Raw genomic sequence first — 13,661 nt, forward strand, 5'->3', positions numbered from 1 at the left:
CATGCTGTATTAATTACTGTATCTACATAGTAAGCTTTAATGCCAGGTAGAGTGATTCCTCCTGCGTTATTCTTCCTTTTCACGATTCACAACCCATTTTAAGAAATATATTTTACTTTATAACATAGAATACACATACATGAACACACCCACATATATGAAATCCATTTCATGAAAATACATATTAATTATTTGTGATGCACCCTGATTTTCCCTAACCTATTCTATTTTATCCTTTCATTAAAATGTGCTGGTCATGACCCACTAAATTGATTTCACAACCCACCAATGGCTCTCTCAACTTGCAGGTTAAAAACATACGGCAGTAGAAGGGAATGGGAAATGGATATTTACCACTAATCCACAGTATCCCCCGCAGAGGAAAAGTACAGGGGGAGTGAAACCTGTTTCATTGGAGGCAGAATGGCCAGTGGGGTTGCCCACTTCGAGTTCTCTTTCTTCTCTAGTTGGGAGAAGGGCTTGTAAAGAACGTGCAGCCCACTTTGGGGGACGGTCTCACTAGGACAAAATCACCAGTCTCTAAACATGGGACTAGTTTTCTTCGAAAACAGAAAAACCTCTCAGCAAGAAATTTAAAAGCTCTGTAAAATGGTATCTGTTATCATGCTAATCGGTGGGCCAGTTCTTTTACATATGTTATCTTCTTTTATACTCACACTGCTCTAAGATATATAATTTCCATTATGCATATGAGAAAACATACATACATTATACATAACCTCATAGAGGTTAAGGGATTTGTTCACATGTGCACATCCGGTAGGCAAGCACAGCCAGACTCAAGCCTGTGTTGGTCTCACCCCAGAGCCCCAGATCTCCTGTCTGCAGTTGAACTGAGGCCCCCTGTTGTGATCAGAAGCTTATAAAGGAGGCAGATGAGCTCTTTTGGATGGTTCATGCTAATGTTCTTGAGATGACAATATAACTACCTACTTGGACCATGAAGCTGAGGGCCACACCCTCAGCTGTACAGGGGCCGGGATTGCGAGGAAGACTTCATGGAACTGAGCCAGCATCCCAGCCCTGGACGGCTATAGCCGGTCTTCTACGTGAACAAGGAGAAACTTTTATCAGGTTTAAGCCACTGTTATTTCGGGTTTATGTTACTCACAGTTGAATCTAATCCTAACTGATACAACCACCATCCCACAAGAACAGTGGCAGAAAAATATATATCACGTATCCATCACATAAATCCACTTTTATAAGGGAATGAAGTCAGATTACTACCCCCAATAAAAAGGTGTTTCACAACATGACCCAGGAATTTAGAAGTATGCTTTATTCCCTGTTTCTCCCTGTCTCATGGCCTCACAGAAACAGCTCCCTCTGGCCTCAGTGGACATCCGTGAGAGCATGCTTTTCATGGTGTCAGGATATGAAAGTCCAGGGAATGAAGAGCCTCCAAGGACAGTGCCTGGATTATCAAGCTTTGGCCAGCAGTGCACTTTCTCCAACTCTGCAGTCAAAAGCGGAATGAAGAGCTCTCACGTTTGCTCCTTTGCTGAGTAAGTTTTCCAAGGGAAGGAAGAAAAAAAGACAATGGCAGATGAGTAGAATAGAAGAAAAATGAAATCTAAACAAACTAAACTCTTCACTGAACAGAAAAGTTCAATTAAAAAAAAAAGGAGCAGAGAAATGTAAGATACTAATTTGAACCATAGCCCCATGTCTAATGCTTTTAGCCAAGGAAAGGAGAGAAAAGCAAAAGAAATCTGAGTCAGAGGGAAGATGTCATGGTGAGTTTCAATGGGATGAATTCCTTATTAATTCTAAAGAACACGATACAACATGGATTTAATTATACAAGTCAACCCACCCACATTCCTCTGTTGCTTTTCACACACATGGGCTTCTGAGGATGATGAAAGGTGGGTGGGGAGAAAGGGGAAAGGAGGAAACACACGGGGAAGCTAAGGCCATAGAGGAGGCGGCCCTCCTCCAGGGCCCAGCCGCTCGCAGCCTCCCCTTTCTAAACATGAAAGCCACGGAGCCCCACTGAAGCCGCAGCAATAGCGCCCAATCTCATTCATTCCAGGTGGTCCATTCACCTGGCCTGCAAGCACACGTCCATTTTGTTCTATTTACTGTGGAGGGGAGATTCTTAAAATTTTAAGGGATGGAGAGAAGGACTATCACAAGGGCCATAGATAGGAGCTTAAAAAACCCTCTCAGCTGCTTTTAATTTCCTGTGGGATGCACGACACAATTGCACTAAGATTTTCACCAAGAGAACAAACAAATTTCTGAAACTCTGAAGAGTTTGAATGTATTCAAAAATTTTTAAATTTATATTTTTAATAATAATTGTATTATATATTGAAGAAGTAAAGCATCATGGTTTGAGATACACAGTGAAATGATTGCTACAGTCAAGCTAATTAACATATCTCCTCTCACTTTTATCTTTTTTTTTTTTTGTGGGTAAGAGCACCTAAAATCTACTATCTAAGCATATTCCCTGTGTATAATACCGTGTTACTAACTGTAGTCATCATGCTGTACATTAGGTATGAAGATTTATTCATTCTACATTATTGTAATTTTATTGAAACAGCATCCAGTATTCCCTAAGGTCTCTCTGGGACTTTTCACCTGTGCTACCATCCACGATACCCCCATCTCCATAGAGGTGAAAACATCAAAAATTTCCCAGAACCAAGACCCCATTGTTTCCTCCTGCTTTTTCCTCTCACTTTCAGATAACACCCCAGAGAATTCTAGCTGTTAGAAAGTCCCATTGACTGTTCTATGACTTTAGCTAACTGTCTGTATACATTTTTAGACTGGTAGACTGAGGCTATGTCATTTGGAAGGGAATCCAGTGGCAGAATGATGGGCTTATAAAGTCCCAGGGCATCAGCGTCAGAGTTCAGCTGAAGGTTAAAAACAAAAACAAAAAAGGCAAACCAAAACCCCACCTCTAGCTTCTCTAAACATAAGAGATGTCCTGAAGAGAAGTGCATGCTGAGGGAACCCTTGGAAGTCTTCAGGTAGGTCTCCAGGCATGGATCCCAGAGCGACACCACTGAAGTGGGCCATCAGGGTCATTGCCACCTCTCTCACCATCGAGAAAACAGAGAATTGGCAAAATACACTGGAGTATGGCCCTAGGAACACCCAGTCTTAATCATAATTCAAGAATCCAGAAACTATCTTCAGAACTGCTACATTTAGAGTGACACCATGTCTGCTCCCTGTGCGCTGACAAAAATGACTGATGCTCATGCAGTGCCTCTTGATACTGCAAAGCTAGTGATTGGGTACCGGAATACCTGCCCTAACCAGGGGCGGGGGCGGGGGGCGCGGAGGGCCTAACCAGACGCCTCCATGACCATATTCACCATATTCTATTCAATACCTTCTTAACATCCCCGGAGTGCATCTACAACCTATATCACATTTGGAGCCCTAGTCTCAAGGGACTAGGCCTTTCACTGTCCAGTCTCTACTGTATAGGAAAGCATGTGAGAAAGATAGCTTTCAGACATTTTTCAGTCATGATCCATGGACCCATTTTTTTTAAAAAATGAAACATTTTGAAATCATTGTAGATTCACATTCAGTTGTAAGAAATAAAACAGAGACCCTATGCACTCTTTACTCAGTTTCCCCAAATGGCAATGTCTTGCAAAACCATAGTAGAACATCGCAACTAGGTTTTATAGATGTTAGTACAATCCTCTGGTCTTATTCAGATTTCTCAGGTTTACGTGTGTGTGTGTGTGTGTGTGTGTGTGTGTGTGTGTGTGTGTGTGTTAGGTTCTCTGCAATTTTATCACATGCACCGATCTGCTTCGGTCACCATGGTCAAGATATAAAACACAAGATACCTTGTTTGTGTTCGAAAGCCAGGAATGACTATGAAGGAAGGCTATGTGCTGTCTTGGATGGTTCTTAAGATGGTTTTGAAGATGATTTCTCCCGCAATTCTGGAAGAGATTTTCCTTTGGTAATTTCTTGTGATAATTGCATGGACCTCCACGAGCCAGGTATGCAAACTGGGAACTTGGGGCACAGAGTGCACACTCCCATGCCCTAGGCTTGCACAGGGCATGCGTCGAGATCGCAGAGTGCTGGCACAGCGTAGCCACTTAAAATGCTAGCTGTGATTATTATTCCTGCCACAGCAAAACTTCCCTTTCCCGATCCCTCCTTTCTCTTGAATTCAAACTTTTTATCTTCCTTCCAGAGCAAGCTCAAAACTGCTTTATCTAAGAATCTTTCTTCTATTTGTCCCATCCAAATGCTCTCTCATTTCATCCTCAACAATCGTTGTTAGCCTCTACAAAATGCCCTTCTCAATTACACATTCCTTATGTCCGCTGTCTTGCTTAAAACCTATTGATTAATTTCCTACTGCTTATAAGAAAAAGACTCCCTCATTATTACACATTCAAGGCTTTCAAGGCTCTTCAGTGTGTCTTCAGTGATGCTTTGTAGGCTCATCCCATTAACTTCTCTGCAAACATCCTGTGTTCTTTCATTATAAGGACCACTTGCCGCATCCTAGAACAGACTATTCAGTTTCACATCACGCGGACCACTAAGCCTGAAAATATCTGCACACCTCTTTGGCCAATCAAAATCTCACCTGAAGCCTTCTCAAATGTCTTCTATCCTGTGAGGTCTTTCCTGAACCATGATTGGCCTTTCTCATCCCAGTACCTCTTGAGAACCTGTAATAACCTGTGCTATGGTACGTGTCACCAGCCAATTGTACTATAGTTTGGTGAGTATTTGATGCCCCGACCAAATAGTGAGCAGAAAGACAGAGCCTGAGGATGACTTGTGTTTCTACATCTAGCACCTCCCACAAGCACTGAGGGTCATAGTAGCAGGGAAGAGGGAATATTCTGTTTAAGCCAGAAGGACACTGGGACACACTGCATGCTGCTAGAGTCTTTATTAAGATTTAAGTCCTGTGGAAGAAATGGAGGTGTCTGAGGATTGAAGGTTGGAAATCGAGGTCGCCTGAAACATAAAAGAGATAAAGTCTGCTTTAGGGTCTTTGAAAAGAGATTTCAGTAACAGTTGAAAGCAATTATAATTCCACATAAGCCTCAGACTACATTCTATAACTTGGTGTCCAGTGTGTTACTTCTCTTCATATATGCAAATTTGATTGAGAAAAAATTAATTTTAAAACATTAATAATTTGGTGACATTTGAGTATTGACTCTCAGGTAAAGATAGCTATTTTAAAATAAACTGAATATAATATTGAGTTGCATTTCCAGGCAAATGATAAAAAAAAAATATCCTTATGTTGGTGAATTGTCAAAATTTTGTCAGAGCTGTCTTCATTTTTAGATATTTCATCATATTTTATCTTATTTTTTTCATTTTCTAAGTTGCAATATATCATTTTGTTCCTGGAACAACTATTAAAGGCCTAATCCCAATTGGCAATCCAAATAAAGTGTGGTTAAGGGCTTGTAAGGGCATCTGAACAGGGTGCTATATGAAAATAAAGAGAGAAATGAATACATGTAATTCTTAGTTTCATTTTGTATTTTATCTTAAGTATGTCCAGTGTGTAAGGTTTGTTACATGTTCCATCAAGTACCTGAGTGCTTACTACGTGCTTGGCATTGTACTAGGCTTATTGGGAGTAATAAAAGAAATATAAAAAGTGAGAAAAAAATCTTGGGTAAATAATATACTGGCTTTGAACAGGAAGAGAATTAAGTTCCAGAGGCCCTATTTTTGGAAGAAATATGCTTGAGATGAAACAAAGCAATTTTACTTGACTGCCTTTCAAGTAGCTTCCTGGTAACTCGTTTCAAGTTTTTCTCTTATGGGATGACAATACCCCAAAGTCCAGATTAGTTTTTGAAAAGTCTTGTGAACAGCTATAATTACTGGGGAAACTATTCCCATAATTGGGGGACCTTTGGATGGTGGCAAAAGGAACAGGAATAATGGTAGTCCTGATGACAAGGACAGTTTCAGGGACAGCGAGAGCAGTGAGAAGCAGGGTTGGGGGCCCACAGGGAAACTGATGACAATAATAGGCACCATTGATTGAGCACCTACTCTGAACCTGGCAGGTTGCCAGTTGCTTTATCTGCACGATAGTTAACCTTCACAGCTATGATCTAAAATAGATCCCATCCACATTTTGCAAATGTAAACACTGAGGCTCAGAGTGATGGGGTAGCTTTCTCATAGTTATGCTGCTAGGTAGTAGCAGAATCCGGATTTGCCTCCGAAGCCCATGGTCTTCCTGCCACACCCTGATGCCTCTCGAAAGTGAGGATACTTGGAAGGACAGGTGTTCCAGGAACTTTTCGGAGCATGGAGGCACGGAAGGAAAGACTGTTCTTGTTATTCATGTCAGAATCATCTTAAGGCTGGCACGGTCTGGGGATACTGGTGGGTATGAGTGAGTGATGGTTGAATTAAATTGAAGAGGGTTTATACTAGTGGCACAGCCTAAGCCTAATATCCTCACCCTCTAGGAACCTTCTCTGTCCCCGCTAACATTTATTGCCAACATCCTCCAGCCGGTGGGTGAAGTTCTCAGAGTCACCTCTAAAGAAGAAAGGTATCCACGAAATGTCTCCCTGATATTTTGGGGGGTTGGAGCGGGGCTAACAGGGCCTATCAGAGGTGTAAAATCAGCCTTATCAAGAAGAGGAGAGTGAGTGCAGTTATTGACGTGCTTTAGACAAGCCTGGCTCGGCAGGCTGGGAATCTGAGGTTAAAACCACCACCACCGCTCCCACCGACAGCAAACACGCGGCTACTACTGCCACTTCTTCCTCCTCTTCTCCGGGAACGCCCACATATCACCAAGAAAACCACTTACATCTTCCCTACATTTATACCAACCCCAGCAAGCAGCTCTTCAACCACTCCGTTGACCTGGTCCCCTCCACCAAGACCCTCTCTGCGGGGTTTCCTGCCGCCCACCTCTCAGTCCCTCCATGGGTATCCATGCCCGCTGGGCTTTCTCTGTCTCCCCTGGAATTGGGGACTGTCCTTAACTGAGGACATCAGAGTCCACAGTCTAACCCTTAGGTGTCCCCCAGGAGCCATTCTCTAAAAGCAGCTTGGATTTTAGGCTTAAAATTCCCACGTTGTTCCAGAGTTGACATTTTAAAAAAATTTACAAGCCCTTTCAAATAACAAATGTTTGTGACCACAATATAGGGTAAAATAAACTTTTAGAGTCTTTGTCGTGAGTTGGTGCTAGGTCATGGGAGCCGATGGTCTAAGCGTCCAGGGATGGTGTCTCCTCTCTAGCCGTCATGCCAATCTATCCATGGGGGACATTCTGAACAGAAGAAAACTCAGCTGTAAATCCTCAGACATTTCAATATTTTAAACACTAACAAAGTGAGAGGCTACAAGTTTCCTTGTGAACATGCCTTATTATCGGGCTGGATATTTCTAGGATTTGGGACAAAAGAGGTCTGAATTCCAGAAGCTCCGGTGGGTTGTGAGTCACTGGAAGCAAATTTGACCCTTTTTTTCTTGATTCTAAGCGTTACTGGGTACATGGTGCATGAGGAGAGAACCCATCACGCCGATGCGTCTTCTCCCCGTCTTTACCACCCCCATCCCCTCAGTCTCTCCAATTCTCATCCCTTTCCCGCTACAATAATTTGCTGTTTAATGCATCCTCTAAGCTTTTAATTTTAACAATTTCATTTTTACTTCTCACAACGAGCTGTCCTTTAAAATGGTTTCCTAACATTCACTCTCTACTATACGAAGTGGGTCCTCTAGCTGGCTTCAGTCTTAGGCAGTTTAAAGGGATGACTGGTTGTAGTGTTTGGCTTTCCCTAATCCAGCCTTAGTGAGTTAGCGTGTGATCATACTCGCTGTGGTCTGCAGGATTTCATGGACTTCAATCCTAGAAATGATGGTGCTTTGGTTTTCCAAGGAGAAGATACCTTCTGTGGTAGTATATCCTCCCGGATATTTATGGGAGGGAGGCAAGAAATGAGAAATAAACAGGGAAGAGGGGCTCTCACCTTCTGCTGGCAACGCCTACTTGCCCCTCTCCTTGTCTTGCTTGCCATACAAAAGTCTGACTTCTCTTGTACCAGCCCCACTCTGCTCCTTCATGTATTTACAGTGAACACACTTTCTCAACCTAACTCTCCTGTTTTCTATCATTTCACTCAGTCATCACTTCCACTCTTCAACTGAAAGACTTTCTGTTTACTTTTACCAAATCACATGATGTGAGATAAATGTTCAAATCCCTCTTTATGGGCATTTAAAGATTGCAACACTACTTTTACAAGGCAGCTATTTGATTCCAAAATGGATAAGCTACAAAGCTACAGTTGGCCTCCATCACGGCTGCAAAGGGACAGAGGGCTAAAGTTAGTTTTGCTCATAAAAAGGTAATCAATGACACACAGAAATGAAAACAAACAGAACCAGAGTGTACCCCGCAGAATGCTAGTGGTGTCCATTGGACTGGTGTCACTGTAACGGAACAGTGACCTTCAGAGACCAAGTATAGATTCCCAAGTGCTAAGAGTTATTGGCCAATTATATTGCATAATCAAGCCTGTCTACAGTAAGTAACAACAGGGGAAACAAGTGCTAACATTTATCAAACATGTAGTAGATGTTTAGTGTGGTTCTAGTGCTGTACATGAGTTTTTAATCTAATTCTCACAACAGCCATTAGGACCTGTTCCATTTTTCAGATGAGAATGCTGAAGCACAGAGAGGTTGTACCACTTGCCCCAGATCATACAACCAGAACATGGCAAAGCTGGGATTAAAACCCCAACCCTCTGACTGCAGAGCCCCCGCTCTCAGCTGCTGTGCTCTGCCCCTTCTCCCAGGATAGGTGGTCACCCTGCTCCCCACAAATGCCCTCGGCAAGCCAGCGCTCACTGTTATTCAAGAGAGCTATTTCTGTTTCCTCCTAGACCTCAGGACACTTTTCCTCATGTGGAGCTAAATCTGTCTGTCCCTCACCCCTTACTTTAATCTTCTTTCCACCTCCAGAGCCATCCAGAACATGGTTTTGTATCCTTTTTTTCTCCTAATAGCCTCCAGAGAATTGAAGCCATCATTTGATCCTATCCACTGCACCTGAATATTATCTTCATGGTGAGCAGAAGCAATCCTATCCTAATAGAAAAACTGTAGCATTGGATAATTAAATAACTCTCCACCTCTCCAGGCTCTAGTAGAAAGCATAAGTAAGTCTAAAGTTGGGTATAAAGAGCATTAGGAACAATCTCAAGGAAATAGTAAGATATGCTGACAAATATTTATATTTATGTAGCTATCCAGTGGCATTTATAGTATCCACAAATTAGAAATAACCTAAGAGTCTAAGATAAGGGAATTAATGAAGTATAAATTAACCAGGTGACATGACATGCATTCATTAAAAGTAATGTTTTCAAATAATAAGGATAGGAAATTCTCATAATAATGCTTTTTTTTTTTTTTTTTTTTTTTTAGGTTTTGTTAAATTTGTTAAATTTTCCCCAAGGATTGTATCTTCGTTAGTGTTGAAAATGGGATTTTTCTTCTAACTGGTTATGTTTGTGTTTATGAAGACGTTTCATTTCTGTATTTTAGTCTTTTTATTCTGCTACTTTACTGACAGTTTTTATTGTTTGAGTTAGTTTTTTTTTTTAACATTTTTATCGGAGTATAATTGCTTTACAATGGTGTGTTAGTTTCTGCTTTATAACAAAGTGAATCAGTTATACATATACATATTTCCCCATATCTCTTCCCTCTTGCGTCTCCCTCCCTCCCACCCTCCCTATCCCACCCTTCTAGGTGGTCACAAAGCACCGAGCTGATCTCCCTGTGCTATGCGGTTGCTTCCCACTAGCTATCGATATTACATTTGGTAGTGTATATATGTCCATGCCACTCTCTCACTTCGTCCCAGCTTACCCTTCCCCCTCCCCATATCCTCAAGTCCATTCTGTAGTAGGTCTGCATCTTTATTCCCGTCTTGCCCCTAGGTTCTTCATGACCATTTTTTTTTTAGATTCCATATATATGTGTTAGCATATGATATTTGTTTTTCTCTTACTGACTTACTTCACTCTGTATGACAGAGTCTAGGTCCATCCACCTCACTACAAATAACTCAATTTAGTTTCTTTTTATGGCTGAGTAATATTCCACTGCATATATGTGCCACATCTTCTTTATCCATTCATCTGTCAATGGACACTTAGGTTGCTTCCATGTCCTGGCTATTGTAAATAGAGCTGCAATGAACATTGTGGTACATGACTATTTTTGAGTTATGGTTTTCTCAGGGTATATGCCCAGTAGTGGGATTGCTGGGTCATATGGTAGTTCTATTTTTAGTTTTTTAAGGAACCTCCACACTGTTCTCCATAGGAGCTGTATCAATTTACATTCCCACCAACAGTGTATGAGGGTTCCCTTTTCTCCACACCCTCTCCAGCATTTATTGTTTGTAGAGTTTTTGATGATGGCCATTCTGACCGGTGTGAGGTGATACCTCATTGTAGTTTTGATTTGCATTTCTCTAATGATTAATGATGTTGAGCATTCTTTCATGTGTTTGTTGGCAATCTGTATATCTTCTTTGGAGAAATGTCCATTTAGGTCTTCTGCCCATTTTTGGACTGGGTTGTTTGTTTTTTTGTTATTGAGCTGCATGAGCTGCTTGTAAATTTTGGAGATTAATCCTTTGTCAGTTGTCTCATTTGCAAATATTTTCTCCCATTCTGAGGGCTGTCTTCGTCTTGTTTATGGTTTCCTTTGCTGTGCAAAAGCTTTTAAGTTTCATTAGGTCCCATTTGTTTATTTTTGTTTTTATTTCCATTTCTCTAGGAGCTGGGTCAAAAAGGATCTTGCTGTGACTTATGTCATAGAGTGTTCTGCCTATGTTTTCCTCTAAGAGTTTTATGGTGTCTGGCCTTACATTTAGGTTTTTAATCCATTTTGAGTTTATTTTTGTGTATGGTGTTAGGGAGTGTTCTAATTTCATTCTTTTACATGTAGCTGTCCAGTTTTCCCAGCACCACTTATTGAAGAGGCTGTCTTTTCTCCATTGTATATTCTTGCCTCCTTTATCAAAGATAAGGTGGCCATATGTGCATGGGCTTATCTCTGGGCTTTCTATCCTGTTCCATTGATCTATATTTCTGTTTTTGTGCCAGTACCATACTGTCTTGATTACTGTAGCTTTGTAGTATAGTCTGAAGTCCAGGAGCCTGTTTCCTCCAGCTCCATTTTTCTTTCTCAATACTGCTTTGGCTATTCAGGGTCTTTTGTGTTTCCATACAAATTGTGAATTTTTTTGTTCTAGGTCTGTGAAAAATGCCAGTGGTAGTTGGATAGTGATTGCATTGAATCTGTAGATTGCTTTGGGTAGTATAGTCATTTTCACAATGTTGATTCTTCCAGTCCAAGAACATGGTATATCTCTCCATCTATTCATATCATCTGTAATTTCTTTCATCAGTGCCTTATAGTTTTCTGCATACAGATATTTTTTCTCCTTAGGTAGGTTTATTCCTAGGTATTTTATTCTTTTTGTTGCAATGGTAAATGGGAGTGTTTTCTTAATTCCACTTTCAGATTTTTCATCATTAGTGTATAGGAATGCAAGAGATTTCTGTGCATTAATTTAATAATGCTCATGTTTAAAAAGCAGAGTATAGTCTCAATTTTAAAAAAAACATGTGAGAAGAAAACAAAACCTCATAATTATGTATACCCAGAAAAAGAGCTGGAAGAAATGTGTCATTCTACTAATAATGGATTATCTTTCATCTCTTCTTCTAAATACCCTATATATTTTCCAAATTTTCTAAAATGGGAGTTCATTACTGTTGAAATCAGAGGGAATAGATTGTCATCCCGTGTGTGTGTGTGTGTATTTTTTTTTTTTTTTAAGATCAAATGTGTCCAAGCATCACCTCCAGCTAGAGTTGGATTTGAAGACTTGGGAGAAGGGCAATGGCCTTAAAATGGGGTGTTTCTACTATCCATTTTGATCCCAATGCTTTGGCCCCCAAATTGCATTTCAGAACTCAGCACCCAGGGAGTGAGAGCAGCGGGGTCTTCCCCTCCACACTCTGTCTTGTAGTGGACAGTGTCAGGGCTCCACCCATATAGGACTGTCAGATAAAATACAGGACACCCAGTTAAATTCGAAGCTTAGATAAACAACGAATATTGCATGGGATATACTTACATTAAAAAATTATTCCTAGTTCATCTGAAATTCTGAGTCAGCTGGGCGTCTTGTATTTTAGCTGCTAAATCTGGCAACCCTGCATTCAAATCCCTTCAGATTTCCTCTTTACCATTTTTGTAAATGTAAAAATATCCCCCTTCTCCTTTACCAGTCCCCCCAGGAGCCCTTCCTTATTAAATCACTCACCCAGGGATCCTGCTCAGGATGTATTTCTGGGGAAGCTGAATTGCAGAGAAGCTCTCTCACCCATTTTTGCCGCTGTATCTCTTTTTCTGTCTCTCCATCTGTCTCCTTTGTTAGTTATCTCTCTGTCTCTCCCCGCATCTATTTCTCAAAAATTGCTCTCCTTTACTTTTTTAATGGATTATCTAAAAAATAAATATCTTCAGGATTTTTTCCAATGCCTAAAAGTATTACTAGTACAAACAGTAATCACAGCACAGAACTTTCCCACTGGAGGCCCACTAAGAGGCAGCCTGAGCCCCGTCAGCCTCTTGGTAGCAAGGCATGCCCACATCTCTGGGAGGAAGGTGAAGAAGATAGCTTTGATGCTCAGACTTATATGGGAAGCTCTAGTCTCCCTAATAATCCTCCCTTAAGAGCTAACCCACGGGGAGTGGACGGGGCCCAGCCACAGACCAATATCTGAACTGTTGACTTCCCCTAACTCTCCTTTCCTCTCCCAACTGGTGGGTTTCCAGATTGTCTGAGGTTAAGTGTGGAGGACAGGAGATCCCAAAAGCTGTAAACACATTTGGTTTCTAAATCTTTCTGTCTTAATCATAACATCAAGATTGTTAAATTTAACTGTTCAGAATTAGCTCCTCTAGTCTCTGATTCTAATCTGACAAATAGGCCCTGTGGCAAATAGCTTTAACTGGGCAAGTGGATGGTGCAAGAGGGGATAGGAAGAAAAAATATGTTGGTGAGTATCTTGCATTAGGATAAGTCAGCAGGTATAGCAGAGGCAGCATAAAAAGAATTCAGCTGGAAAATCAGCCCAAACTAAATCAAATCTAATTCAAGCTCTTGTTTTATTTTTTTTTTTCTTAGTGTAACTTCTGAAAATTGCTGTAGGTCAGAGGGCAGAGTAGTGTAGAAAGACGTATTTTCCTAACCTGGAGCTGATCATTATCCAGGTTGGGCAAACTCTGAAGCCTTCAATAGCAAGAAAGGACAAAACCCGCTCAAGCAGGCAGGCAGTATGTGCTAATAATGAATTAGGCAACCCAGAGAGAAGGAACCATCAGGAGGCAGAAGGGAAGAGATGGGAAATATGCGGCCACCAGTTTCCAGGTTTGCAGTAGGGATGGACGGAGCAGGAGTGACAACCCCTTCTGCACACGATGCCTTGGGGAGCTGTGAGTCAGTGAAGAGGAGATGCAAGTCTATTTTAGGATGTTGTCATCTTTAATTTTCTCCATGTCACTCATGTTTGCATTGAACTGTTTGCTGT

General features: G+C 41.2%; 2 long non-coding RNA genes across 3 annotated transcripts in view; one reads left to right on the forward strand and one right to left on the reverse strand.

Moving 5' to 3' along the window:
- Positions 1-13,661, forward strand: part of LOC309643628 — a 353,895-nt gene that overhangs the window by 306,862 nt on the left and 33,372 nt on the right. The window lies entirely within an intron of this gene.
- Positions 1,289-13,661, reverse strand: part of LOC309643626 — a 397,818-nt gene continuing 385,445 nt past the window's right edge. For both annotated transcript variants that reach the window (XR_014253908.1, XR_014253909.1), the window contains one exon: positions 1,289-7,303. This is a non-coding gene — a long non-coding RNA (uncharacterized lncRNA). The remainder of the gene's footprint in view (positions 7,304-13,661) is intronic.

This window comes from Balaenoptera physalus (genome assembly GCF_965194825.1).
Source record: "Balaenoptera physalus genome assembly, chromosome: 15".
Lineage (NCBI taxonomy): Eukaryota > Metazoa > Chordata > Mammalia > Artiodactyla > Balaenopteridae > Balaenoptera > Balaenoptera physalus.